The sequence below is a fragment of the Ahaetulla prasina genome, chromosome 2, assembly GCF_028640845.1.
Source record: "Ahaetulla prasina isolate Xishuangbanna chromosome 2, ASM2864084v1, whole genome shotgun sequence".
In the NCBI taxonomy this organism is placed as follows: domain Eukaryota; kingdom Metazoa; phylum Chordata; class Lepidosauria; order Squamata; family Colubridae; genus Ahaetulla; species Ahaetulla prasina.
The window spans coordinates 166,366,129-166,393,816 of record NC_080540.1 but is presented as its reverse complement, the minus strand read 5'-3'; the positions used below and the strand labels follow the sequence as shown (position 1 = coordinate 166,393,816).

Genomic DNA, 27,688 nt, shown 5'->3' with positions numbered 1-27,688 from the left:
TGCAGAGTTAAAAGTCTTTTCCACTGTTCTGGAAAGGATGGTCTCTCAGATGACTGGAGCAGCATCCCTTCCATGTCAAGAGCTTCAAATCAATTTCAAATGTCTTCCTGGGTGGGTTTTTTTATTGTTGTTGTTGTTGTTGTTACAGATGCCCAAGTACTCATTTCTTCTAATGGCATGTCCTATCATTTGCACTCAGATAAGTTCTTGTACTCTGTTCTCCTTAAGAGATTTCATTTGCTGGCCTTCCTAGAAAACTTTGTGTGAAAATTGTATGGTCATCATCTTCCCTAATTAATCTTAAGAAAAACTAATCTCCAGCCATTGAGGTTTTTTTTTCTCCAGCAAGGAAACAAGTTTCTACTTGCAGTAAGTCCAATTAGCAAACCCTTCTGGTAAGACCAATACCACACACACCTGACAAGTCACCACAGCTGTTCCACGAACATCCAGCCTTTTAGCAGGATCTGAGGTCAACTGCATTCTTCCCCCCCCCACCCCTTAAAACACTCTGGCTCAACTCCTCCGTTCCTGTTTGTCTGCTCTGCTTACTAAAAAATAGTGGCTGAGAATTCATTTTAGCTATTTAGGGACTCATATAGCAGCGTCATCTGGCAAATTCTTGTAGCAGCCATAGAATAACCAAAAAAATACAGTGTATGCTAACAAAAACCCTAACCATCAGGAAGCTTGGCTAATAGGCTGGCCAATCAGGACAATTCATCCATGTCCTCAGTTATTCATGCACATTTTAAGTTATAGCATTCAAGGCCAAGAAAATGTTCAATTCCATGAAAAAGTATACAAATACATTATTCAAATTAATTAAGTTTTTTCTCTGGTGGGATATGTAATTGGTGCTTTTTAAACATTTTTAAAGAATTCTTTAGGCAGCAATGCTATTTACAAATTGCAACAAAAATACATACAGGGAGTCCTCGACTTACAACCATCTGTTTAGTGACTGTTCAAAGTTACAACAACCCTGAAAAAAGTGTCTTATGACCATTTTTCACACTTACGACTATTGCAGCATCCCCATGGTCAAGGGATCAAAATTCGGATGCTTGGCAACTGGGTCATATTTATGACGGTTGCACTGTCCTGCAGACACGTGTTCACCTTTTGCGCCCTTCTGACAAACAAAGTCAATGGGGGAAGCCAGATTCATTTAACAACCGTGTCACTAAGCCCACAACCTGCAGTGATGCAGTTAACAACTATGGCAAGGAAGGTGGTAAAGTTAGACCAAACTCACTTAATGTCTCGCTTAGCGACATAAATGTTGGGCTCAATTGTGGTCATAAGTCAAGGTAAGCGCTCATATCAGAAAAAGATGTGTCACAAAAGGCATGTTTTAAAAGATTGGTTTGATTTCATGGAAACTGAAATCCAGGATCAAAATCGTATGGATCAGCACATGTACATAATTTAAAATATGCTTTTATTCTTTATGTGTTAATGGGGATACTGTATTGATAGTTTCGATAGCATATAACATTCCTGGATATATAATGGTGCAATACAAGTCCCTGTAACAGTACAAAGACTATCACAGACAAAAGGAAATGGCAATAGCAAGCAAATTGTTGTTGCAGTTTTTATATCTAGCAAGATGCATAATTGTGGAAAAAGCTCTTTTGGAAAAAGCTCTTTTTTAAAAAAAGACAGTTGTCCATATAAATAGATGAACAGAATTTGAACTTATATCAGTATGCAAAGTCTGTTACATTCTTCTGTTCTCTTGGGGGGAAAAAACACTGTCAAACATATAAATATATCCTAACAATAGTGTTAGGGTTTGGTAGATTATTTGCAGTACAGACTGTAAGTGATAAAATTATATTTCAGGCATTAGAAAAATTGTCAGCATTTTACTGAATATGACAACTTATTTAGGAAATTAAGATCTCCCAATGTCCTAGTGTGAAAAACAAATTACAACATTAAATATGTTTAAGGTTTTTTTCTCTCTCTAGATGTGACAAGTTATTACTATTCAATCAACAAAACAATTTAGGCATGTATCTTGGAAACCTAAGGCTGAGCTAAAAAAACAACAACACTCAAATGACTTAACTATAGTTTAACTATGAGCTATTCTAAGAATAGATAATATTCCTATTTCAGTCAATTATAAGACAATATGCCATAATCAATCGACATGCATTATAAGAACTGTATTACTCACATTAAGCCTGTGATTGGTAAAGGGAAAGATATCAAATCATGAATAAATTGAAGTTACATACGAATTTGCTATTCAATAAGCTAATATTCTTCCAAGACTTATCTTCCATGACTAATATACACAGTGCTCAACAACTGCCTTAGCTACCGTATGTCCCAAATCAGTAATACCGCTTCCAAAATTATGTAAAAATGTCCTATAAGAAAAAAAGGGGGGAGGCAGTGCCAGATGGTTTCATGAATCATTTTTAAAAACTTATATCTTGTCCCTATAGAAAATTATGACTTGTTTTAAAAAGTGATTTAAAATAACCTAAATCATTATATTACACCACACCTGAAGGACAGTCAATTAGACAAATCTTGCTCATTTTTGGCTGATATAATAAAAATATTACTTTTAACTTCTTTCATTATAGTGTCTCTAATGAATCACGTATCATTTAAATAGTGTTTTACAATGTTGTAAAACGTTCAAGCATTTGTTTTGAAATAAGTAGACAAATTTGGTGTGTGTGGTATATAATATGCATGCTTCTTTTTTCACCACTAACAGTGCAGAAGAATTCTTGAGGCAGAATTATTTCTATTCTGAAGCCAAGTAATATCCCTCTTAATGAAACTCAAGAGTGCTGTAAAGATATTCTTGCCCTCCTGATTACATTTTCTAGAAGTAAGCAAAGTTCATAGGAACTTACATCCTATTCTTAGAATCATCCTGAGACAATCACACCATTTCCTCCCAGATTTGAATATGCCCACATCTAAACTTCTCAAAATTAATATCCTAAACATGAAAATTAACTCATTTGTCATATAACTGTAGAACAATCTTTGCCATTCAAGCCTATCGTCTCATTATATATGGGTATAAAAAAATAAGATTAATGTTTCTGGCTGTTTTATTTATATATTCGGAAGTTAGAACATCTCAATTTATCCTCTCATACTGCTTCTGTGGCATGGTGATGAAAGAAATAAATGTTCCACCTCGCAGTGGTGCGGGAAGAATACATGCATTAAAAATAGTTATATACATACACACACCATCTCTATGACAACTGAAGAATAATTCCAAGGCTGATGTAAAAACTGCTGGATAAAATTAAGAATTTTGCGAAATAGGACATGAAACCTTGCTCATTTTTGGCCTTAGGACTTGAAAAATATATAGAAAAATATATGCTACTGACAATGGTTCAAAGACCTTAGCAGAGGTCCATGGTTATATTTCAATTGCAAGGTGTTGAATTGCAGGGGTATATTTTAGTTTTCTGCTGCACAACAGGCTTTTAATTCCTCCCCCACGCCCCATTTCAAGGACTGCAGTTAGTGAAATAAAAATGTGAGCAGTAAAGAAAGAGAAGACGATGCCTCCAATTAAATAATTTCTGAGGAAAGTAACATCAGGAAAAAAAAACACCCAGCCTTTTCAAAAGAGCACGTCAAACCAACATTAAAACTTTTAACTTTTTTTTTAAAGGCTGACAAAGCAAGTGGGCTGCTTGTGCCCACACTGACTGGAAAGGAAATTAATGGGAGTCATAAATGAGTCATAGGATGTGCTGTACACACAAAACACACTCACAATGCAAAATGAAAGCTGGGCAATATCTGAAGGGATAACATCAACCTGAGCCGCACTAAAAAAGGCACAAGGAAATCCCAGTGTTCTGACACAGAGGCAGCCTATGAAGTATTCACTTATTTATCTGATGGATCTCTAAACCTCTGTAGGAATTTAGCACCCACCCCCCTCCTAGAAGAATGAAATATTCTAGGAAATATTTTAAAAAGCAGAATATTATACTTTCCTGGATGAGAAATGGAGAAACATATTTTAAAGACAAAGGAGCTCCCTGCAACTTCCTGATTCCCCCCACCTTTGTCAATGGGCCATTAAAAGCCTCAGCTAAGCTCACTCATTCTCCCCACCTTTGTCAATGGGCAATTAAGGCTTCAACCAAGCTCACTCAATCCCCCCATGATTTGCAACACAATACAACTGAAACTCACCACATGGCAAGGCTCAAGCAAGCTTGAGAGACAGCCAGCAAGGCTAGCTAAGACTCCCACCCCCTGGGAGTCTGACAACCAATCAGGATACTCTTCCTGTGCCCCAGAAAGGTCAAAGCTCAGAAAAAGCATAAAGCCAGGGAGCACACAGGATCTCAGCCCTTTTCTGTTCAGGAACTCAAGCCATGTGATCCTGACCACCATTAAACCATCTTTCCAAGCAGCCTCCATGTTTCCAGTGTCTTTGTCCCCACTTGGAACTGAACCCAGATGGATATTTCTTCCAACAATTGGCACCCCAGATGGGACTCCAAGCTAACCTAACCAATGGACCTGGCCCAGGTAAGCCTCCCTTGCTAGCAGCAGACCCATTGAGTCTGTGGGTAAGTTTTCCTGGACCTTGGCCATTTGGAACTAGGTTTTAAAGGGGTTTTGAGTGTTGAGCTCAAAGACTGCTTGGAAAGAAGGTGAGTACCTCTAAATTTTAATTTTAAGCATGGAAAAGCATGGGAAATATGTGTATGCCTGCATGTGTGTGAATGAGAGAGCCCTTTTCCCAATCACAGCTGGATCTTGCATCCTCTGTGCATTTCCTAACCGCAGAAAGACCAAAAGTCTGGAGAGCATGGGGGTTTTGCCAGAGCACAGGACCTTCTGTTAGGGAAGGAAGAAGTGTGTGTGTGGGATTCCACCTAAGGAAACAGTCTGATTCCACCTCTTTGAGCAACCTCTAGCCGCACCTCTGCCTACTGCTAGCTCCACCGAGCCGTGACCGGTAGGATAGAGAAAGCAAGGGGGGGAAGCCAAACGTGGAACTTTGTGTTTATTAGGAACGGAAGCCGAGCGAGAGGAAAGTAAGTGTGAATGAAGCAATTAAGAGAGTAAAAAAGGAGAAAAGGAGAAAAAAAAAGGAAGCAGGAGATCTGCTTGGGGCCCTGGATGCCCGGAGGCTGCCAGTACTGCCTGGTATGCTAAAAAGGAAGCAGGAAGCAGTGTTGAAGAGGTGCTCGTACCTACTGGCAGGGCAGTAGGTCCTCTGGGATCACCTTTTTGATCCAAACTGGAAGCTCCTTAACAGGAAGGTGCCCATACTTGACAGAAGGAGTCAAGTCCTTCCCAGAACTTTTTCTGAAAATTGTAGGAGGATCCACCCGGCTAGGCCAAAGTGAAAATAAAACCTCACATCGGAGAGGAAACATGGGAAGCAGTAGCTCGAGGGTGGAGGGAAATCCCTGGAAAACCTGCTGGGGCCTGAGTGCCCGGAGGCTGCCAGTTTTACCTGGTATGCGGAAAAGAAATTGAGGAAATTGTGTAATAAAGATGAGAATAGGAAACAAATTTGGCTAAATAAAGGTACTTAAAAGAAAAGGAAATATATAAATAGGAATGTTTGGGTTTTGTTTGTTTTGTTTTGTTTGTCTCTTTCTCTGTCTTCTATGGAACCACGTGGTCTGTCTGTTAAGATTTGTGCCTTCCCTAATTTAACTGAGATTTATGGCGGAATGATCAGTGTGTGTAAATCTCAGAGTTTTGTTTTCCTCTCTGTCCTCCTTGTTTTTATGTGTGTATGTCTGTCTTTGTGGGCCCTTGAAGTAATTGTAACTGTAAAATGTATCTGATCTCTAGAGACAAGAATTTTAAATTGTTAGGGAAAAACAAAAACAAAAGGTTGAAGCAATAAAATAGGGAAAAGAGAGAGAGAGAGAAAAGAAAGAAAGCCTTTGCCCTATTTTCGTGTGGCCACCGGGAATAGGGTACAGAACTTTTCATTTCTGCTTTTTTCTCCTCCTCTTTATCTTAAAGTAACAACTCAAGTTTATAAGGAAACATTTTAAGTTCACTTACAAGATAAGTTTATGAGGAAACGTTTTAAGTTCACTTACAAGAGAAAAAAAAAAATTCAGTCTTGCATTTACTGTGTGTTTAAATGATTTTACCTGTTCCTGAAGCATGTGAATCCAGTTTTTTCTTTCTCATCAGTTGTTGAAACTGCATTTTGTTGAAACTGCATTATCTTTTAGTAACTGCAATATTGATGTGTTGTATCTTTTCAAACTCTGCCTGCAAGATATCTACCCCCCCCCCATCTCTAATCCTGTTACAATGCCTTTCCTGAGAAGATTACCCACAAAAGTGGGGAGGAGATTCTGTTCTAATATCTTTCAGCCCTGAAAAGATGACTCTGCAACTGTGGAAGCAGAGCACATGGTTCAGATGCTGCCCCAGAGGAGACCTTCTATTTGTTGGAGCCAGGAATTGAGTTTGAATCCAGCCCCCACTGAAAGTCATCACAGCAACCAGATTGGAGCAGACCTTTCCAAACCTGACTGACCACCAAGCATGCCACCCAAAAGACATGAAAGAAAGGACCCTGAGATGTACAAGTAAAGACTAAAAGACTCTTTTCAATTCCCAGAAGACAACTGGAAAGACTATGGGGAAGGGTGGAAATTCATTGTAAGGTTTTCCGTCTTGTCTCATTTACATTGTAATCAGTCTAAAGTACTCATGTAAGGATTGTATTTGAGTGGCTACCGCAGCAACTTCTGAACACCTTAGATTTCTGTCTAATGGTAGGGAAATTTGTCCAGCATGTTTGTATTGTTTGTATTGCCTGTATTGTAAAAGTAGCTGCATACACAGGCACACACAGAGACACCATTCAGAATTAGACTGAAACTATTCCCTTCACTTACCTGCACACAAGACCCCTAGGTTGATTTTTGCTCTGTGGCACTAAAAGCCCAAGGAGTCAGATCTCCCTGCTAATTCCATGGGGGAGGGGCATCCCCCTCAGGCAATTCCTCTCTTGAAGAGATAGCAGAAAAAGTGATATCCAAAACCCAAGCCCTGACTATGACTCACAAATGATGCTGCCCAGTTGCCCAGTAAAGCAAGATATGTTGCACTGGTGGTCTCATGAGTAGAGGTCCCAGGGCTCATTGTGTGTAACTTTAAAAAAAAAAAAAGAAAGGAAAAAGCCTGGATTGCACACTGATTAACCTCAATTTGGACTGGAAAAAATCTTGGATAGACTAAAGTAAGAGCTAGGGCAGGTTCAGTAACCAACCCTTGGAAATGGACAGCCTGTAATTTAAAGGAAAACCATGGCTGTGAAAATTTTGGGATGTGTGCTTGCTTGACCTGACTGGAAGCTCTCAGAAAGTGATATCTAACAGCTGAAATTAATTGGCATAGAAAATTGGATACTGTAAAATTCTTACCAGAACTTTTCCCCTGGCTGCTAGACCTTCATGGTTGAAAGCTTTTGGGAGCCACTGAAGGAATCTTTTTTTCTGTTGTCTCTATCAATGGCTTCCTTTGCATCAGGAAAATTAAAAGCACCCACTGATTTGATCAATTTTAATTTTTGCCAAGAGCATGTTTCAAAACTCACGTTTTGAAAAAAAAAAAAAAGTAGGGATTGTAGGAATTTAGCACCCACCCCCCTCCTAGAAGAATGAAATATTCTAGGAAATATTTTAAAAAGCAGAATATTATACTTTCCTGGATGAGAAATGGAGAAACATATTTTAAAGACAAAGGAGCTCCCTGCAACTTCCTGATTCCCCCCACCTTTGTCAATGGGCCATTAAAAGCCTCAGCTAAGCTCACTCATTCTCCCCACCTTTGTCAATGGGCAATTAAGGCTTCAACCAAGCTCACTCAATCCCCCCATGATTTGCAACACAATACAACTGAAACTCACCACATGGCAAGGCTCAAGCAAGCTTGAGAGACAGCCAGCAAGGCTAGCTAAGACTCCCACCCCCTGGGAGTCTGACAACCAATCAGGATACTCTTCCTGTGCCCCAGAAAGGTCAAAGCTCAGAAAAAGCATAAAGCCAGGGAGCACACAGGATCTCAGCCCTTTTCTGTTCAGGAACTCAAGCCATGTGATCCTGACCACCATTAAACCATCTTTCCAAGCAGCCTCCATGTTTCCAGTGTCTTTGTCCCCACTTGGAACTGAACCCAGATGGATATTTCTTCCAACACCTCAAAGTGAAAAATAAAATTGGAAGGGCTACTGCCCTCACCACCATTTTGCTTAAAAGGGAGACAACCTAAAGGGACCCTATTCCACCCACAATATGGTTTATGAAACAACCTAGGCATGTCACAAAGGGGTGATTTTAAAGACAGCAGATTTCCCAACTGCAAACAAGTTTAAAAAGGAAGGATTTTCCCACCCCTCTTATCTTTGAACAGCCAATGGAATAGTCAAAAGAAGATAACTTGCAAATGCAAATTCCAAAGCCATTTTAAAAAGATGGCTTCTGATAAAGAAATCTATGAAAAATCCCAGAGAAATTTATTGCTGCCCAAAATACCCCTCTAGCAAGAATTTGGAGAGCATATTAGTTCAAATTAAGTGATATTGAAGGAATCTGTACTGTTCTTACTCACTGTAAGCCCTAGTACCAACCTGGAATTACAAAGCAGTACATTAGGTTACTTGCTTCAATACTGAGAAAAAAAAAACTTTCTAGGAAATACATCTGTCTTACTCTGTGACAGCAAATACTTCAACTGATTAGTAGACAAGCATCCAGAAGGATTCATATTACAGAAAAAGCTTTAAATTAAACGTTCAACTTGGGAACACTGTATGCCTCTAGCCACAGGAATGACTGCATTAACATGATAAATAGTAAAAAAAAAAAGAAAGGAAAAAGCCTGGATTGCACACTGATTAACCTCAATTTGGACTGGAAAAAATCTTGGATAGACTAAAGTAAGAGCTAGGGCAGGTTCAGTAACCAACCCTTGGAAATGGCAGCCTGTAATTTAAAGGAAAACCATGGCTGTGAAAATTTTGGGATGTGTGCTTGCTTGACCTGACTGGAAGCTCTCAGAAAGTGATATCTAACAGCTGAAATTAATTGGCATAGAAAATTGGATACTGTAAAATTCTTACCAGAACTTTTCCCTGGCTGCTAGACCTTCATGGTTGAAAGCTTTTGGGTGCCACTGAAGGAATCTTTTTTTCTGTTGTCTCTATCAATGGCTTCCTTTGCATCAGGAAAATTAAAAGCACCCACTGATTTGATCAATTTTAATTTTTGCCAACAGCATGTTTCAAAACTCACGTTTGAAAAAAAAAAAAGTAGGGATTGTAGGAATTTAGCACCCACCCCTCCTAGAAGAATGAAATATTCTAGGAAATATTTTAAAAAGCAGAATATTATACTTTCCTGGATGAGAAATGGAGAAACATATTTTAAAGACAAAGGAGCTCCCTGCAACTTCCTGATTCCCCCCACCTTTGTCAATGGGCCATTAAAAGCCTCAGCTAAGCTCACTCATTCTCCCCACCTTTGTCAATGGGCAATTAAGGCTTCAACCAAGCTCACTCAATCCCCCCATGATTTGCAACACAATACAACTGAAACTCACCACATGGCAAGGCTCAAGCAAGCTTGAGAGACAGCCAGCAAGGCTAGCTAAGACTCCCACCCCCTGGGAGTCTGACAACCAATCAGGATACTCTTCCTGTGCCCCAGAAAGGTCAAAGCTCAGAAAAAGCATAAAGCCAGGGAGCACACAGGATCTCAGCCCTTTTCTGTTCAGGATCTCAAGCCATGTGATCCTGACCACCATTAAACCATCTTTCCAAGCAGCCTCCATGTTTCCAGTGTCTTTGTCCCCACTTGGAACTGAACCCAGATGGATATTTCTTCCAACACCTCAAAGTGAAAAATAAAATTGGAAGGGCTACTGCCCTCACCACCATTTTGCTTAAAAGGGAGACAACCTAAAGGGACCCTATTCCACCCACAATATGGTTTATGAAACAACCTAGGCATGTCACAAAGGGGTGATTTTAAAGACAGCAGATTTCCCAACTGCAAACAAGTTTAAAAAGGAAGGATTTTCCCACCCCTCTTATCTTTGAACAGCCAATGGAATAGTCAAAAGAAGATAACTTGCAAATGCAAATTCCAAAGCCATTTTAAAAAGATGGCTTCTGATAAAGAAATCTATGAAAAATCCCAGAGAAATTTATTGCTGCCCAAAATACCCCTCTAGCAAGAATTTGGAGAGCATATTAGTTCAAATTAAGTGATATTGAAGGAATCTGTACTGTTCTTACTCACTGTAAGCCCTAGTACCAACCTGGAATTACAAAGCAGTACATTAGGTTACTTGCTTCAATACTGAGAAAAAAAAAACTTTCTAGGAAATACATCTGTCTTACTCTGTGACAGCAAATACTTCAACTGATTAGTAGACAAGCATCCAGAAGGATTCATATTACAGAAAAAGCTTTAAATTAAACGTTCAACTTGGGAACACTGTATGCCTCTAGCCACAGGAATGACTGCATTAACATGATAAATAGTAAAAAAAAAAGTTTTAAAAACCAGTTTTTTTAAAAAAGGTAAAACAGTGCTTCTTTAAGAGAAAGGTTTAAGAGAAAAGTTTGGGAACCCTTTAAAACTTTCGGTAATACTGTAGCTTCATGATCTACAATATACGTGGTTTAGCTAAGTCTCAATCACAGAATTAAAATTCTGTTAACTAAACAACTAAAACAACATTGAACACATGAAAGAGAAAAAGGGGGGGGAGGAGGAAGAGAGAGGAAGGAAGGAAGGAAGGAAGGAAGGAAGGAAGGAAGGAAGGAAGGAAGGAAGGAAGGAAGGAAGGAAGGAAGGAAGGAGCAAACTAGCTCTTTATGGGAATAAATTGAGTCATAATATTGAGATACTCCAATCAATGGGACCATAATCAGGTGTGAATTTGAGAGGCCCTTCATTGTTTAAAACACACACACACTCAGGTTACTGCCATCACAGCCTGCTGTTCCCAATACAAATTTATGGAAATGAATCAAGCCCTGATTAAAAAACATCTCTGTGAACTTCAGAAAAAGAGCTTTTAATGGAAAAGCTGGAAAGGCTTTGCCTTTTTCATCAATTTATGGTCAGGCTGATGGTGCCCAAATGGAGAAAATAAATGTTATTGTTATTTTCCCAAGAATAGCCTTCCAACAAAAACCAGAGACTAAAGGATGCCACTGTTATGTTGGCTGGAATCATGGTGATCATGAATTCCCCATAAGGAAAACACAGAATAAGATAAATGTGCACAGGAGTGGATAGCAAAGGGAAAATCTCCGCTCTCCAAAAATTATATTACCATCTGTCTCGAGGTTGGAAAGACAACCTAAAGGATCCAGCAGGTGACTGGACTAATGCTCTGTGGAAAGTTCAGGCAAAGATGGAATGTTTTGCCATTAATGAGACATGCTATATTCAGAGAAAATTAAACAATGCATTCCATAAAAAAAGAACTTTATTAAGCCATTAAGCACAGTGGAGGAAGTATCATGATTAGGGGCTGTTCTGAGGTGAGTCAGCTCAGCATCACTGAGTGAACAATAGATTTTGAATTGAACCAACAAATCCTACAAGAGAATGTCAGGGTGCCCATCCGTAATCTGAAGCTGAACCGAATGTGAGTCATGCAGTATAATGATGATCCTAAACACATAAGTAAATCTATGACAAAATGGGTAAAAAAAATAAATTTCATGTTACAGAATGGCTGACTCAAGGCCCCAATTGACTTGAAGCGAGCAGCAAGCTAGATGGCTCAAAACTAATAATGAGCTGAAGCAACTTCCTAAAAGGGACATACCAAATTTCCATGCTATATGCACAAATGATCAACAGGTTCAGGGAACATCTGATTGAAGTAATTACTGCTAAAGGGTATGCCACCACTTATAATTATGTCTAAAAAAGACTTTCCTAACGAAGAAAGTGATTAGTTGTTCAAATAGTTTGATAAAGACAATTTATGTGTTCCGATTTAGGTACTATTTGTTTAACCAGAACCACTTTATACATAAATAAGACAACCATATTACTGATCACAGCAATGCATGATAAAGAATACAGCTAGACCTTGACTTATGGCCGGTCGCTTAGTGACTGTTTGAAGTTATGACAGATCTCCCAGGCTAGTTATGACCCAGACCCAGATTTGATGTTATGATGCCCGCCCCCCAAACTTGCCATAGTTATGTGATTTCATTTTCGGCACTCAGCAACTGACTCTCATTTATGGTTATTTGCAGCATCCTGCGGTCATGTAATCACAATGTACAGGGTTTTGTTTTGTTGTTTGCTGGAAATGGTATTTACTTCCAGTTTCCAGCAAAAAAACCCCCAATAACCACCATTGCAGACAATGGATTTGCTTAACAATTGACGCGGTCACTTAAGGACCATGGCATTCACTTAGCGATCAAAGCGGTTCAATTGGTTTATTCAATTTATATTTTATTCAATTTCTATAGCAACCCAGAGTCACTTGGTTGAGTTGGGCAACTATGGAAATTGAATAAAAGTAAATAATGACCACTGAAAAAAGGTTGTAAAAGCAGAAATAGTTTTGTCTGGTTGTGGTGCCTGCTTAACAACCGGCATGACTTATGACTGTAATTCTAGGCTCAATTAAGATCATGTTGAGTACTACTTGTACTTAAAAAATTCACAAACAGTCAGCAATGTAGCTACGAATTTTCCAGCTTAAATCTTACCATCACTTTACCTAAGACAGAATTTCTTAGATTCAAACTGATTCTCCATATCAGGCTATTCTGATTACCAACCTGCTACCCATTAATATTTTGATCATTCAAAAGAAAGCATTATGTATCAACAAAGAATGATTAAAATGTGCCCAACATTTTTGCTCCAGCCATTTCATCCATTGCTTAGCAGATCAAGAATTAATCTAACAATCTTCCTACTTCAAATGGCAACGGCATCAAGGGTAAATTTCTGAACAATCACTGCAAATGTTCTGTAGAACAGAGGCTGCTTCTTAATAATTCAATAGCTTGAGTAACATTCTAAATGTTTCAGGCGAAAAATCTCCCAAAGAGAATCAGCGTTCAAGAACTCTCAAAGCAAGATTTTGGTGCCTAAGCAATGAGAGGTAAATCGATGCTTTGGAGTTTTGCACTGATCTTTAGATATTAAGGATATTATATTACCAGTGTATAAACAGGACAGGACAGGACAGGACAGGATAGGGAGTAGAGTAGAGTAGAGTAGAGTAGAGTAGAGTAGAGTAGAGTAGAGTAGAGTAGAGTAGAGTAGAATAGAATAGAATAGAATAGAATAGAATAGAATAGAATAGAATAGAATAGAATAGAACTCTTTATTGGCCAAGTGTGATTGGACACACAAGGAATTTGTCTTTGGTGCATATGCTCTTGGTGTACATATTATATAGACCGTAATACATCAGTTATATAAAGAGATGGGTTTTATGATTTCTATTGATTATATTAAATATCTGGGGCTTTATAAATCCCAAAATATTTTAAATATATACAAACAAATATGCCAAAACTTTTAGAAAGGCCTTAACTAGAAGTTAATAGATGGTTAAAAATTCCTTAAACTTGTGAGGCAACTTTAATGTTATTAAAATGAATAGTCCCTCATTTGATTTATGTACTTAAGAGGTATTTCTATTTTTAATATCAATTCTACAGTTCTCTAAATGATGTTGAATTAAAATTCCCAGCCAATGTGGATAATGTGGGAGACAGGAACTAAAGAGCAAAATCCAGAAGTCACGCAAGATTTCTTTAAGAAGGTGATATATATCAAATCAGTTCAATACGAATGTTGCATTGAGAATTTGATAAATTATGTGTCTTAATGAAGTAAACTGGATAACTGAGAAGATGACTACTTTATTCTCCAGTGATTATATAGACTAGATACAGTATTATCTTTCTTGACTTCTGTTAAAATGCCAGAGGATCTCGGCTCCTAAGCTTTACTTGATCTAAATTTAGCAAGGTAATGGAAACAGTCAGAAGGCATGGAAGTCATTTTAATATCTGCACTTGTATGTTGCCAGGCAGCTAATTTCTGGGTGATTTTAAATTACTCAACTAGAAAAAGAAAAATGCTACTAAGATAGGGATACATTGTTGCTTACAGAACAGCGTTATTAATTATTCTGCTCAAGATACTGGCTTCATTTGGAATGGAAGGTAACGTACAGACCCAACTAAAATTAAGCTGTCCTTAGTTTTAAGCCATGGTGTTTAACTAGATTCCTAAATAAAGCTTAATTAGCTGAATTCATCCAAGTCATAAATCAGGACTCACAGGTGCAACAGCTTGGCATATTATAACACACTAAGCCAAAATCAACAATTGTATAGGTAGTCCACTCATTCAGTGATGGTTTGAAGTTGCAAGAGTGCTGAATGAGCGGTACTTACAACTAGTACCTACAACTGGACTTGGAAGTTCCAGCCATCACAACATCCTCACGGTCACATGAATGCAATCTGGACGCTTGGCAACCAACTCACAGAGTTACGACAGTTGCTGCGTCTCGTGGCCACGATTGTCGCTTTTGACTTTCTCTGCTGGCTTCCAACAAGCAAAGTCAATGGGGAAGTCAACAGGAAAGCTTGCAAATCTCTCTAGAAAGTTGCTTTCTCCATTTTTTTTTCCTTCCAGGAATCAAGCTGCCCATAGCACCACCCTCAAACCCACACTCTGTATTGCACGCTTGCTTATTTGGCCATGTTTGTATGGCATTAGTAACCGCTTTCCCGGCTGGCTGCATTTGCTTAGCGACAGAAAATCCAGCCCCAGTTACTGTTGTAAAGCAACAAGTACTTGTAGTGTGGCTTAGCATGATGTGATGTGTGAACCCAATCTAAAAGTCCAGAGGTACAAAAGGAACATACAACATTAATGTATTATTCAAAAATCTTTATATCTAAACAGAGCATTGAAGGATTCACCTCCAATATCTTAACTGTAATTCTTGCAGCCTGCCACATAAAACAATCTTTCTGAATCTTTATCTCTAGATATGGCAGATTATGGACAAATCCACACAGCCTCATTGCCCAGGCACAAGGATAGGTCTCTAACCATTCCCAAAGAATAGAATAGAATAGAATAGAATAGAATAGAATAGAATAGAATAGAATAGAATAGAATAGAATAGAATAGAATAGAATTTTATTGGCCAAGTGTGATTAGACACACAAGGAATTTGTCTTGGTGCATATGCTCTCAGGTATATAAAAGAAAAGATACATTCATCAAGGTACAACATTTACAACACAAATGATGGTCAATATATCAATATAAATCATAAGGATTGCCAGCAACAAAGTTACAATCATACAGTCATAAGTGGAAAGAGATTGGTGATGAGAATGATGAGAAGATTAATAGTAGTGCAGATTCAGTAAATATTCTGACAGTGTTGATGGAATTATTTGTTTAGCAGAGTGATGGCCTTCGGGAAAAAACTGTTCTTGTGTCTAGTTGTTCTGGTGTGCAGTGCTCTATAGCGTCGTTTTGAGGGTAGGAGTTGAAACAATTTATGTCCAGGATGCGAGGGATCTGCAAATATTTTCATGGCCCTCTTCTTGATTCGTGCAGTATACAGATCCTCAATGGAAGGCAGGTTGGTAGCAATTATTTTTTGTGCAGTTCTAATTATCCTCTGAAGTCTGTGTTTTTCTTGTTGGGTTGCAGAACCGAACCAGACAGTTATAGAGGTGCAAATGACAGACTCAATAATTCCTCTGTAGAACTGAATCAGCAGCTTTTTGGGCAGTTTGAGCTTACTGAGTTGGCGCAGAAAGAACATTCTTTGTTGTCCTTTTTTAATGATGTTTTTGATGTTAGCTGTACATTTTAGATCTTGCGATATGATAGAACCTAGAAATTTGAAGGTTTCTACTGTTGATACTGTACATGGTCAGCACATGGCTGCATGCTCAACTTGTTTCTTGGAGTCCCTCTTCAACTGAGGATAGCTTAAAATGCTTAAGAAACACTTTCCCTGATATCCTGTCCGGAGACACTGTATGGAATCAAATTAGAATATGTTGATATGTTTAACCTTCCAAAGCTGAAGAATGTAAGATATGGCCTCAATTACTTAATTGTTTAGAGCAGGGGTCTCCAACCTTGGTCTCTTTAAGACTTGTGGACTTCAACTCCCAGAGTCCCTCAGCTAGCTGGCTGAGGGACTCTGGGAGTTGAAGTCCACAAGTCTTAAAGGGACCAAGGTTGGAGACCCTGGTTTATAGAGTTGATATTATTAGCAACATAAAAACAACAATTACTTATTGACATAGATTACCTATGCATTATTACAATAAAATGCCATTACTGAAATGCTTATGTTGCATTTTGAGAGACATATGCTGAATGTACATGTTTTTATTTTTTAGATTATTTTTTTAGCTTTAATGTTTGAGTGGGGTTTTTGTGTGTGTTCCATTTATAAAAGAAAAAAAAACTGTAAGCCACACTGATGTGGACTGAAAAGAAAGCCCTTCAGTTGCCCAAACTTTTCTCCTGCTCCTTGGTCCTCCTTGGGCTGCAAGGAAGACCAGAATTCCTGCTTCTGCAGACATTTTTTTAGTTTGCTTTTAAATGGATTGGTTGATAGGCCACTAGTCCACCTAGAACGTGTGACGCCTTGAATCTGACCTGGTTGAATATATGTAACCAAAAGGACTCCACTCTTATACATTTCTTTGCCTAGCAAAGAAATATTCCTTTCCCACTGGACTCTGCTCCCTTCAAACTCATTTTTTCTTATTTTCTCTCTTCACATTACAGGTAATCCTTGACTTACAACCATTCCTTTAGTAACCATTCAAAGTTACAGTGCCATTGAAAAAAATAACTTAAAGAGGGTTTTTCACACTTATGACCACTGCAGCATCCCCTTGGTCACGTGATCAAAATTCGGCTACTTGGCAACTGGTTTACATTTATGGCAGTTGCAGTGTAGTGGGGTCATGTGATCACCTTTTGTGACAAGCAAAGTCAATGGGGAGGCCAAATTCACTTAACAATTGTCTTGCTTAATAGAAATTTTGGGCTCAAAATCGTAAGTCGAAGACTTCCTCTATGTTCTTAGGATAATTCACAGCTCTCAACAGTAATCCAAATTCTCAAATTCCAGTTCTTCAACACTCCTTATCTTGGTATACAAACCCAGACGATTACTAATTGATGGCAAAAAATATAAAAACCCTCAAGTCTCTTTTTCATGGTTAGCTCAAACAGTCAACCCATAGTTTCAAGGATTTAAAAAGGAAAAAAAAATCGATTAGTTGACAGTAGAATGATAAAGAAAAAAAAAGAAGAGAAGAACTGCAATGAAGTACTGTGGTCAGTTACAGACATCTTTCATCTGGTGCATTCAACAACCTCTGCTCCACAACCTGCACTGGTTGCCTGTAGGCCTCTCAGTTCAATTCAAGGTGTTCGTAATACGTAATCTATAAAGTCTTTCATAGGAAGGGACTGGATTACTTGGGGGAGTCTCTCTCCCCAATTATACGTACCTATCCTGTGAGAGGTGGCTCAGTGGCTAAGATGCTGAGCTTTTCAATCGAAAGGTCAGGAGTTCAGCAGTTCGAATCCCTAGTGCCGCGTAACAGAGTGAGCTCCCGTTACTTGTCCCAGCTTCTGCCAACCTAGCAGTTCGAAAGCACGTACAAAATGCAAGTAGAAAAATAGGGATCACCTTTGGTGGGAAGGTAACAGCGTTCCATGCACCTTTGGCATTTAGTCATGCCGGCCACATGACCACAGAGATGTCTTCACCTTTATCCTGTGAGATCCAGTAGGACAGGCATGCTGTGGATCCCACCCATTAGGAAGTATCATCTGGCAGGTCCCCAGAGGAGAGTCTTTTCTTTTGTGGTCCCCACCCTCTGCAACAGAGGTGGGGAACTGTGGCCCCTTTTAAGACTTGTGGACTTCAATTCCTAGAATTCCTGAGCCAGCATGGTTGGCTCAGGAATTCTGGGAGTTGAAGTCCACAAGTCATAAATAAGCCATAGTTCCCCACCCCTGCTCTGCAACATGATTCCCCTAGAGATTAGACTTGCTACTAGCTTTCTCTTCCTAAAGATTTGGTTTGGTTCTGCTGCTGAGCCTGGGGCTCAAAAATTACCTATATTGGCAAAAAAAAAAAAAAAATATCCTAGGTGTTAACAGTTTAGGATATCTGAATGCCACCAGATTGGGGAAGGCTTCTGGTAGTACTTTTGGGCAACCAATACATTTTCTAGGTGACTGTTAAATTCCTTTCCTATCCTGTCTATTTTGTTGAAGAGGCTAAAATAGTTCTTAGAACAGCAAGTTCTTTATAAGCAACACGAACCACACATGGCCCCAAGCAGGTTGGTCATCTCAACAAATCCCAAGCGTTTCTTTCAGAATAGGAAAATGTTCTCCTTCTCATTTAGGTGAAGCTATTTCACAAGAAAAGGTAAGAGTAACATACCCACTTCCACTAACGACTTCTAATTGGCCTTGCCTCATGAAAATTACATGAATAACCTTATTAATCTGTGAATGTTTTCAAGCCAACTGAGGATTTTTCCTTTAAGACAGATCTTGACTGATAACCTTGGTACTGAAAATCCCACCCACCCCCAAGCTCTCTCCCACAGACAGTGATGGAAGGTATTCTGCGGACTCTCTTGATTTCAAATAGTGCTGCTACTGCATCATGTTCAATTTCTTCAATATAGACACTCGCGTTCCAATCCTCACTAACACTATTAGTCAAGCATCAGCATATAGCGGGTTCATTAAACCACGGCTTGCTAAAAGTAGTGGCCCATTTTTTTTTTAAGCAAAGGAAATACATTATCATCATTAAAGTACCCAGCCCTACAATGCATTCATACTGCTCAGCAATGGAGCTCATTTTCAAATTGAAAACTTATCTATCTATTTATTTATTTATTTATTTATTTATCAAACTTCTATACCGCCCTTCTCCCGAAGGACTCAGGGCGGTGTACAGCCTTCATTTAAAACAATTAATATACATATTAAAATAACAATTAAAAAACTTATTCAATAAAAGGCCAAATTAAAACCGTCGATTGACCATAAAAATACCCAATAAAATTACCATTAAAAGTTTAAAATTTAAATTTAAAATTTAAAAATCAGGCCAGTCCCGCTTGTATAAATAAATAAGTTTTCAGTTCCCGGCGGAAGGTCCGAAGGTCAGGCAATTGGCGTAAACCGGGGGGAAGTTCGTTCCAGAGAGTAGGTGCTCCCACAGAGAAGGACCTTCCCCTGGGGGCCGCCAGCCGACACTGCTTGGCGGACGGCACCCTGAGAAGACCCTCTCTGTGAGAGCGTATCTATCTTTGTTAGTTTATTTTCAATAATTTCTATAGCAACCATCATAACAATGATTCTGGGTAGTGAACCATAAAAATAAAACAAATACATACCCAAAAATTTAAAGAGAAACAAACCATCATCCACATAGCCAGGAGATAAATCCCTTGACACATTTAGAGCCTCAAGCCTGACCACAGAGCCAGGTCTTTAGGGCAGCGGTTCTCAACCTGGGGGTCGCGACCCCGTTGGGGGTCGAATGACAATTTGCCAGGGGTCGCCTAAGACCATCGGAAATATGGAGGTATACTTGTGAGTCAAAGAATCGTGCTCCAATGGTTGACTCCACAAGCCAGCTGCAGGCTCTTCAAATCGCTAGCTGAATTCAGCTTCAGGCGCGATGAATTAAAAAAGAGAGAAATCTTTGCTCTGATGTCTCCCTCTCAAGCCAGCTGCAATCACTCCCAATCGCTAGCCTAATCTGGCTTCAGGCGTGATAAACTTAATAGGGGAGGAGTCTCTGCTTTAATGCCTCCGTCCTCAAGGCAATCGCAAGCAGTTCAGATCGCTAGCCAATATGGCTTCAGGCGCGATAAATTCAAAATGAAAATAATTTTACGATTGGGGTCACCACATCGTGGGGAATTGTATAAAAACGGGTCACCACATTGTGGGGAATTGTATTAAAGAGGTCACCACATCGTGGGGAATTGTATTAAAGGGGTCACCACATCGTGTGGAATTGTATTAAAGGGGTCGCAGCACTATAAAGGTTGAGAACCACTACTTTAGGGTCTTATGAAAGGTCAGCCTAGTCTCTGGTCCCAGTGGGTGGGCGCTATGGGACAAACGGCTTGTCTTCTGAGCTTTCCTTAGTCAGCAAGACTCACAGAATTCCTATCCTGCAGGATCGGATGGAACAAATAGACAACCAGGAAGAGAAAGTCCCTTAAATAATCCAGCCACTAGACATGAAGGGCTTTAAAGGTAACAACCAGCACCTTGAGTTGCACCTGAAAGCACATCTGTAATCAAGGCATCTCACAAAGTAGTAGTGATATGTACACCAAATAACTGGCGAAATTAACTACCTGTGCCACTGCATTCTGCACTACTTGAAGCTTTTGAATATTCTTCAGGAGCCGCTTTGTATAGAGAGCATTCCAGTAATCCACACAGGGGGCAACAAGGCAGTGATTGTGAGCAGGGCCTCCCACTCCAAGAATAGGCACAACTGATGCACAACTCAAAGGTATGCAAAGGCCTTCCTAGCCATGGCTGAGCTAGGTTCTGGAGGAGCCTGTCATTTGCTGCAAGGTTCATTTTGGGAAAGAGATCAACCATATGATGAAACAAACAAAAATATAATAATTTGTATTGTATGAATTTAAAAGATGCATCTTAATTATCTTTATTAAAAGCAAAGAAGGCTGGTGCAAGGATTCATAGGTTCTAAAACTGGCATACAGCATAGGAAGAATTCTGTATAGGACAGTGTCATCAAGAAAGAACTTGCTCCATAGGTCTTAAGAACTGGGCAGGTTCAAACTGAGATGAGTAGATACAGAAATAAAATGTTTAGGGTTTTAAAGAATAAAATCAATATTCTCACACCTGGAAAAGAATGTGCACAAAGTTGTTTTCCTCTGTGCATGGAGCAAATGTTTGCCTCAGAAGTTAGGCCAGATTATTTTCAGCCTGTCTGCAAGTTTAAGAAGCAGTTGGTCATTTCACAGTGATTTTTACACTGGAATGAACCTCTACAATTAAGGGGGGTACTACCTCTATTGATAGATGTCTCACTTAATTTCGATATGTCAAGTGAAACAAGTCAGGGCCAACCTTATTTAATATCTTGCTGTTGTTGGATTCACAATTTCCCCTTAAGATACGTCTTCTTGCTAGTCCGGTTTGCATGGCTATTGTTAGCTGAATATATAACAGCTTTATCATAAAAGCTTCCAGGCAGATTCAGTGACCTGGTTTAAAGCTGGTAGCTAACTTCCAAATAAGTGCACTATGTAAAAAGAAAGACACAGTATAGATTAATTGTTCAGATGCCTGGCTAGAGCTGGAGACACCCAGATTCAAATACATTCCCAGCCACAGAAATTGAATGGCCTTAGTACCATATAAGATACTATTCCTCAGTCCAGCCTATTTTGAGAATTATTGTTATGGATAAAAAAAACTGAGATCACTTCCTCAAAATTCTGGAGGAAGGGCAGAATATAAACTTAATGAATAAATAATAAATAAGAATAATCTGACCAAAGTGAAAACACATTTTACATTTGGATTTCATCTTCATTTCCAAACTTGTGTGATGATATAGAGGGATAATCTTAGCAAAGGAATCCATGAGTGATGTGCATATAAAAGAGTCAGTAGCTGACATCTCAATTTTGGGAAAGATGGAGCATGAGAAAGAAGATCAAATAATCACATCTTAAATTCTGTATTTAAGAGGGGGCAGAGTGAAATTCTAACAGATATTCAAAATTCTGTTATAGTATATCCTATAACAATAGACTACTCTGAAACCAGAGTTTATATAAAGATAAAGTGATTAACTGATATATCTTTGTATCAGTTTATATAAAGATAATCTGATAAACTGTCCATTGATGAACTTTTACAAGAACAGCCATGTTACATTGGCAATTGTCATAGGCCACCCCCATCAGCCAAAAATAATTATCAACTGCCAGATTTAAACAGAGATATGTTTCTTATCATACTAAATATTCATCACTACATCAATGCAAGAATGTCTGTGTCTCACATTTAACAACTGTTTTATAAAATATCTTTGTCAAGAAGGCAATCATCACTGTCTGTTACATTCACTGTTTATTATTCCTCCACCACAACCCCTATTATGTGTGTGAGACAAGAGGAGGGGAGGGAGGGGGGAAAGAGAGAGGAAAAGAGAGAGAAAGAGAGGGGTGGGGGAAGCAGAGAGATCATGAATTCATCCGTCTTTCTCTCAGACATACATTTGCATCTTATCAAAGAAAACTGTCCCTGAAACTTTTATTCCATAATTATTTCATTAGTCTTTAAGGCATAATACTTTATTCTTTTCACTGTGGGTGATGTAAAATAAATTTTAACATTACATTACATTAAACTAATGTACTAATGTACAGTAAACTAATAAACTAATATATAGACTAGTGTTGCATCTGCGCTCCCCAAGCCGGGCCCCCTACCAGAAAGTGACTCAGAAAGTGAGGGGGAAGGGCCATCAGGACTTACCTCTGGAGCACTGGCTTCCCTGGCTCAGCTCCAGGAGCCAGAGGCAAGCCAGGTGGAAGAGATAACGAGGCCTCCATTCCCTGACTCTTTTCCCCTCAGGCCACGTCTCCAGACCCGGCTGATGGCAATCAGGCCTGGCTGGGCCCTAGGTTTCGTAGGCAGGAGAGGCGGGAACAACAGAAGCAGGGGTGGGGCAGGCCTAGGAAGTGCTGAGTCATGGAGCCACACCCCACAGGATATAAAAGCAACAAGGGCTGCTATACCTCCTCGTAGCAAGCAAATCAACTGCTTAACTAGAGCTGAAGTACTGTTTGTTCCTGGTAGACTCATCAAGAGAGATAACAGAGACACTTGGCAGACGCTCGCTAGCTTGCTGCCAGAGCTGATAGTGCCAGCTAATTAAGTCATCGCTCGGACTGAGGCGAGGGGGACAGAACAACTAGATCCCCTTCATGGATTACTGCCTTGTCGTGGCGAAGGGGCTTGTGTAGCTCAATGAAGCTATGAGCTATGCTGTGCAGGGACACCCAAGACGGACAGGTCATAGCAGAAAGTTCTGACAAAACGTGATCCACTTGAGAAGAAAATGGCAACCCACTCCAGTATCTTTGCAATGAAAACCCCATGGACAGTACAAAAAGGAAAAAAGATATGACGCCGGAACATGAGCCTCTCAGGTCAGAAGGTGTCCAATATGCTACTGGGGAAGAGCGGAGAGCTAGTACTAGTAGTGCCAAAAAGAATGAAGCGACCAGGCCAAAGCCGAAAGGGCGCTCAGCTGTGGATTTATCTGGTGGTGAAAGGAAAATCCGATGCTGTAAAGATTTTTTCTCCATAGGAACCTGGAATCCAGAGGATGGTAGAGGACAGGAAGGCCTGGAGGAACGTTGTCCATGGGGTTGCAATGGGTCGGACACGACTTCACAACTAACAACAACAACAAATAGACTAGATTCCAAAAATAGGAGCAAATACTGAGCTGCAAAAAGGCTTGTTATACAGGTGACTTCCTAATACCTGAAGCTAAGGAAATCTGGAAAAGCAATTTGTGATGTTGCTCAAGGATGTGCTTCTAATCAAAAGAGCAACTTAGGACCCCAATCATCAATTCCAACAAACAGGTGAATACAACACTTGATGCTAGCAACATTAAACCAAGCTTACTTTGAATGAATGCCTTAATTCTAATCATATCTTCACTACCTGTCTAAAACTATTAAAACCGTATTAAATTCTTACGCTGAATATTTCAAACTTTATACTGACTCAAAGTTAAATAATTCCATGAGCATCATTTTTCCATTCAAAGTTTGGCACGCAAACTGAACCTTAGTTTCATCCCAGAACATTTGTGAGACTATTGATCTCCAGACTCTTGAATAGAATAGAATAGAATAGAATAGAATAGAATAGAATAGAATAGAATAGAATAGAATAGAATAGAATAGAATAGAACAGAATAGAATAGAATTTTTATTGGCCAAGTGTGATTGGACATACAAGGAATTTGGTGCATATGCTCTCAATGTACATAAAAGATAAGATACGTTCATCAAGAATCATAAGGTATATAACACCTTTCCTTTGATCACTCTGACTGGAACTGAGAAGAGTTGAAATCAGTAACTCCCAGAGAGCTACTACCGGTAATTCCCAACTCTGGACTACAGTAAGCCCCCAAAATATATTCCAAATCAATGAAAGCAAATAATGCTCTTCATTCAAGCATAATCAAGCCTCTTCAGAAGCTACATATCTTGTAGTCTATAAGGACATTGAGATTTTTTATTTTTGATACAAAACTGTGCCATGAATTTCTATAGTATAGCCTAGCTACTGTATTAGCTAAAGCAAGTGTGTTAAGATAGATGTACTCTTTCCCTTTATTTTTGTGGTGACAGTTCTGTATTATTATTATTTTTACATTAATCAATACATTCCGCTTCCTAGTTGATCAATCTTTGTGATTGCGTACGGCACTGGTTCTCAACCTGTGGTCCATGGACCCCTGGGGAGGCTGTGATGTCTTCACCGGGGTCTGCAAAGGCTTGAAGAAATGTTAGGTTTTAAATCTTGAGTTAAGTCTTGGTTTTTTCCATAGCCATAGTCCATGGCCACAAAAGGTATCCTCACCCCAAGTCTGCAGTGAAGAAAAGGCTGAGAACCATTGTATAAAGTCTACACATTCCACTTCATCCATCTCAACTTTCTCTTCTCAATTACATGTATTAAAAAAGCTGCCTTTAAGCCTGTAGGATGGTGGTCCCCAACCTTTTTGGCCCTATGGACCGGTTTTGTGGAAGACAATTTTTCCACAGACCAGGGAGGAGGAGGAGCATGCGTAGTTTGCCGTAGGGTTTGCATTCCTATGAGAATCTAATGCCTGATGATTTGAGACGGAGCTGAGGCATTGTTGATAGCGCTGGGGAGCAGCTACAAATACAGATGAAGCTTCACTCACTCACCTGCCGTTCCCCTCCAGCTGTGTGGTCACATTCCCAATACGCTATGGACTGGTACTAGAGCAGAGGTTGGGGACCCCTGCTCTAGGGTACAGGGCTCAAATTTACATGGATTGTATGTGGCCATCTAAGCCACAGGAGCATTAATATTTGGTTCCCAAGAACCAGCTGTTAAATTTTGTTTAGGGAAATACAGACTATAAGAAAGACTAGATTTCTCTTTCATACACAGAAATACATGTAAATGTCTTCCCATATATCAGTGTCCATAACGTGTAAATGGGGTTTTCTTTCCCTTTTTTAATGCTAAAGCATAAGTGTTTCAAAGGTTTTCTTTCATTGCTGTTTTTCCATGCACGCTTAAGCTTCAAGTTCTCAGACTGTAGACTACTTCAATTCTGACATTCTGTGGTAAACTGTACCCTTGGAAATACAGATGTGCCTAGACTCAGAAGAAAATGTGTTTCATCCATGGAATGTGGTTCAGTTTTCATTCTATTAAGAGTCCCACTGATAAATATTCCAGAACGGCCATTTTTTTCCTCAGAAAAGCAGGTAAAAATTATTGAGATATCACCAGATGCAAAATCCATGTTTGGAAATAAAGTACAAATAGCCCTCAGCTTATGAAGTCAATTGAGGCCAGAATTGCCATTGTTAAGTGATGTAAACGCCACTTAAGGGATAATTCCTGCAGTACAAGTGTTGGAGTTAAGTGAATCACAAGCAAAGAGGTCACTCTTTGCTCTGCAACCTCCTGCCAGCTTCTCCACTGACTTTGTTTATCAAAAGCCAGAAAAGAAGCTTGCAAAATGGCTGTCGTGTGAGCATAGGATGCTGTGACGTTGTATTCGCAACCTGGACATCGAGTGCCTGGATCACAATCATCTGACTATGGGGATGGTGCAACGGCCGGAACACCAAGGACCAGTCGTAAGAACCACTCGTTCAATGTCCTTTGAACAGTGGTTGAACTAGTGGTCATTAACTGAGGACCATCTATATGTTTTTCCTCAGGAAAAAAGTAGGTCCCACAGAAATAAAGAAGCCCTCTACCCTTCCTTAAAATTAGTGAGGAACAATAGAACAATGGAAATTCAAAGGTAGAAAGACATAGCAAAGGTATGATAGGTTGCTAACTTCCCTCGTTTTATATTTTCCAATTTCAACTAAATGAATTTTCGTTCATTCAGTTCACATAGTCAGGAAGCATGCATTGTTTAGTACATTTAAATTGGTTTCTAAATTTGAGCATTTGTCAAGAGAAAACATTTAAATTAATGGATGGCTTGCTTAAGATATTGTAGTATTATGGGGCTTTTTTTCTTTTTCTTTTCCTTTGTTTCTTACTTACTGTACTAGAGATTTACTTTAGACTGAGGTCTAAAAAGTCTTCAGTATTACAGTACTTGGGCTGCTGAACAAGATTTCATGCAGTGTTCATGATGATTTGAGTTCGAGACTCTTACTCTTACTTAGCAAAGCTAAGCCGGTCTCAAAATCAGGCCAATCTCATCTTCAGCTATATCACAAGAGCTTTTTAAGCAATTTGTAAAAATCAACTTGCCCACTTAATTTTGTTCCCCATGCTTCCCACTGTTTGTTGTGCTAAGAAAAGGCACTGTCAACACTGCCACAGCATTTGAAAGTGGTGACAGAGGCAGTTAGGACACCATCATTTCAAATATGGAGTTCAGTAGCCGTGATTACTGCATGTTGTCAGAATTATAACATGCTAATTGCAAATAATCTCACTATACCATCAGAGATAGGCAACTAGAATACCTTAATACTTATGACCATAATTGAGCCCAGCATTTCTGTTGTTAAGTGAGACATTTGTTAAGTGCATTTTGCCTCATTCTACGACCTTTCTTGCCACAGTTGTTAAGCAAATCATTGCAGTTGATAAGTTACTAACCTGGTTTTTAAGTGAACAAAAACCATTGACAATGCTTGTCAGAAGGTTGCAAAAAGTTTCACATGACTCTGGGACACAGCAATGGTCATAAATATGAACCAGTTGCCGCGCATCTGAATTTTGATCACATGATCTTGGGAATAATGCAATGGTCATAACTCTGAAAAACGGTTGTAAGTCACTTTTTCCAGAGCTGTTATAACTTTGGTCACTAAATGAACTGTTGTAAGTCGAGGTAAGACTACCTCTACTTGTACAAGTAATTGTTCCATCCTTATACTAAATATGTGCCATATGCTGGCACCTCTAATGCAATTTTGTACAACGATCTCAGTGTTTGATAAAGAAATGCATTTAACGTTTTGATATCACAAAGTTGTTTGTGCTCAAGCAGAGTTTGCTTGCCTTCTTAACTAAAAGCGTTTTTTAAGATGAATTGTGGCTAGTGCTTTGAAAAACAGGGTCTTTATCATGGAAATACTAACACAACTCTAAATATAGTAGCGCAACTGGTGGTGCTATTCCGACCGGAGCTAAAAGCATCTGTATAAAAGATGGTGGCGGGTAGCAATGAGGAGACAGCACCCAACAAGAGAATCAGTAAGGCTAGGAAGACCTCTTCCACCAGGTTCAGTTGCATATCTTAAGGCTTATTG

At 39.3% G+C, this 27,688-nt stretch overlaps 1 protein-coding gene across 10 annotated transcripts in view; it reads right to left on the bottom strand.

Moving 5' to 3' along the window:
* Positions 1-27,688, bottom strand: part of R3HDM2 (R3H domain containing 2) — a 189,469-nt gene that overhangs the window by 146,024 nt on the left and 15,757 nt on the right. The window lies entirely within an intron of this gene.